Source organism: Coptis chinensis, chromosome 2, assembly GCF_015680905.1.
Source record: "Coptis chinensis isolate HL-2020 chromosome 2, ASM1568090v1, whole genome shotgun sequence".
In the NCBI taxonomy this organism is placed as follows: domain Eukaryota; kingdom Viridiplantae; phylum Streptophyta; class Magnoliopsida; order Ranunculales; family Ranunculaceae; genus Coptis; species Coptis chinensis.
This window is the reverse complement of record NC_141457.1, coordinates 60,902,784-60,906,545: the sequence shown is the minus strand read 5'-3', so window position 1 is coordinate 60,906,545 and position 3,762 is coordinate 60,902,784.

Below are 3,762 nucleotides of genomic sequence, written 5' to 3'. Positions count from 1 at the left end.
TGAGAATCTCACAACTCCGCAAAGTCATCAGTCTCAGCCCGTTTCTTCATATTCGCGTTGATTTCTGTAAAACCAAGGAAATAGACTAATCAAAGGAACTTATATTAATTAACTAGACAATATAACATAAATATGGGCGTTATGGTTTCATCTAATGATTTACTACAAACCGTGAAAACCTCATGTGCAGCGGAATTAAGGGTTCTCACGATTTGGTTAGGAATCATAACTTTGATCAGCTGTGATAACTCTGAGAATCCAAGCTCTACGAATTATCAACCTCTTGATCTTCTGTTATACTCCTATCTTAGAATGGACGTTGTTGTAGGAACCGTTATTTCAGAATGACTATTTCTACAAACCGCGAATACCACGCGCAACGAAATTAATGAGTGTCCACAATTTGTGATTGGAAAACATACATTTGAGAATCGGTTTAGATAACTCTGAGAATCCAAGCTTTATGAAATCCGAAATCAACCTCTTGATCTTCTGTTGTATTCCTTTAGAATAGATTGGATGTTATGTGGACAGCAATCTACCAACCCCCTTCTTTCTCTCAAGATCAGAAACGAATTCAGATCTACTTTTCTTGCCTCTTTTTCAGAATAATGAATAGTGAATTTCGGCTAGAGAGAGATTATTCTATTTATAGGCTACAACAGGGATCATGAGGAGAAATTAAGGTTGGGCCTCCTGACGGGCTTGGGTTTCCCATGTTCGCCCATAACACATGACCCAGGTCCGTCAACAAATGGCTTATTCCACTAAAGGCCATTGTTGCACTACCGCCCTAATCCCAAACCGTGTATTACGTTTATGGGCTCCATATTATATGCTTGTTGATTTCCTCGTGTTTAAGATATCGAATGCCCATTGATTAAGTCAAGTTACTGACAACTACATTAATTAACTTCTTATGTCCTTGAGTAGTACCACTCAACCTCATTGTCATGTCGGATTAAATCCACCTGCAGGATTTACATGACAATCCTTATGAGCTCCTGAAGGGACATCATCAACCCGACATCCTGCGGGTCATGGATTCTTTTAATAATCAACAACACACCTTACATATAATGTCATTACCCAATCCATCGAGTTTGTTGATTCACAAATGAATCTCACTCATTGATGATTTAAAACAATGTACAATGCACGTAAGTACCCGTTATTATATACGGATTAAGAGGACAAACATCCATAATAACAGAGGTGTTTGTTATCTTATATAGTCAGTATAAAGAGAAACAACCTCACTTGGTCCTGTTCAATACACAAAGTGTACTAGTGTAATCCTGTAGTCAAGATAGACTATACCAGATTATACTACAACCGTACTAATGGTTTGTCTAAATCCATCTAGGTTGTGAACGTTTACTTATACTTTATAAGGTACTGATGATATGATCTTCTGTGTGTCACCACACATCATATTATCTACAACATAAAGTATTAGACGCATGCATATAACTAATAACATATATAATATACATAACATTTGCTCATATGATTCTCATTCAAAATATAAAGAATTAAAGTTAATATAAAAGTAATGTTTTTAGTATATAACCCTATCAACATCATAACATCGATACTGCACAATACTGATAGATGTAAAATTTCATGCAATTCGTTGAATTAAGTCAAAATAAATGACTATTCTATTATCGCGAGCCACATATTATCATTCAAAGTGGCTAGTGACTAACTTAGAATAATTAATCATAACTTAGTTGCCCCAGCTGAAGAGTTGTGCGTATACCGCAAATGACAATTTTGTATTCCGCCATATTATTTGAAGCGTCAAAACACAAACGTAGATACCTCTCAATTATGTTTTCATTCAGCTTCAAGATGACAAAACTAAGACCAGAGGCGGACTTATTATGTGAACTATCGGTGTAAATCTAGCAATCAGATGATATATCCGATAAATATTTCAAGTCATCGCCCCCGGGAGGTAATGACAATTAGGGATCGACATTTTCCTCATCGAGTAATGCGTTCGACATAGGAATATCATCAATAAGAAAATCAGTCATTAGCGAAACCAAAGTTTGTCTCTGTGTAATTGTACGAGTGTCAGAGACAATGTTGTAAGCGTTAAGATAACGTTTTCATTTTCCGACTCAATTCGTAGGCATTGCATAAAAACTTGCGCAGCGGATAGTCAGTATAAACTTCGAGGTCCTTCCTAGAAATAAGCTTAAGACGTCTCGCAGCAAGAAACAAGGCCAATGCAATTTTCTCAATGCAAGAATGCCTCGATTCAGCTGATATAATAGTCTTGATAACAAAGAATATGAGACGACTATCGGCACTATCAAACAACAATGAAAAAATATGAATTGGAAATGTTTTGCTGAGATTCGTGAAAAGTAACCAGTGCATAGTCTGTATTTATCGTCTTGAACTCGTGGGTAACCATTGCGAACAATGAGAATCTAATCATCACCACATAAACGATCCTACATGCAACTATGTTGTTGGCGTGTGTTACGTTGTGGTGTTACAGATACAACACCATTTTCGAGAACTCGTAGATTACCGAATGTTGGGAACAATGGGAATCTCATTCTCACCACGTAAACGATCCCACATGCTACGATATTTTTCGTATGCGTTATGTTGTGGTGCGATAGATGTCACATCATCTTTGAGAGGAATGGTCCATTTCAGACGACTATTGTAGTAATTGTTCTATTTCTAATCCATGCACGCTTGAACTTGCGAAGAAGTGCTTCTCGAGTTATTTGACTTATATTATCAGTATCGGATTGTGGAGACCATATCTTCATGGAAAAGTAGAAATGTCGCGCGGCGCTGAAGAGGAGTAAGACGGATTTTTTTTTGTCCGTTGTCATTAGGTTGACCTTGAACATCATGGTTGGGTTAAACGACAGTAATTGTATCGGAAACTTGAGCTATTCTAGTGTTCATCATAATTTTTACAAAACGTGATTGAGGGTGTTGAATAAGAACCGCAAACGGCGCAAATTATGTTTCGACCAAATATGATCAAAACACTAAGTGGTGACTGATAAGTGTCAAAAACTGTAATATTAGACCCCATAGAGACATAGCAATTTGGTTAATTATGTGTTTAATAATCAGGAAATAATTGCATTTTCGTGCTTTTACAGGTTGGAGAAACTAAAGTAAAAATGATGATAAAGCCAATATTTAAGCACGGAATAGGGAGTATACATAAAGATTTCCGATCAGGCCCATGTGAAGCTTAACAAAGCCGGACTTAATCCCAAAGACTCAAATAGGACAAAAATCACGTTAAAAACGGGATCACATGCACAGAAGCATAAAACTTCTAGAACTCATATCTCTTGAACCAGAACTCTAAATTCTGCAAGTGAGCTGCTTAGACGATCAATGCGATGAACTCTACGCAATAGCGGGAAGTTGTAAACATACCAAAAAACCGGTCCGCCACTGGACACAACACATGGACCTACTATGTGGGCCCACAAGATTTGATGAGTCATCATGCAAGTCAAGACAAAAGGAGCAAATAATTGGAACAAAGTGGACACCTTGCATGCAATTAATGGAGTTAGATAAGATTGGGTGCTAATAGTGTAAACCATGCAAGGTGTCACTTTGCTTTGGTTTAGTGGATAAGATGGAAATTAATAGGTTTTGGTGTTTCACGTGGGAGAAGAGGAGAAAGCTCTATTATGTATAAGGGGGGCTGATTTTGGAGCATTAACTCTCTTTTTAGATTCCTTTTTCATTCCTTGTCTT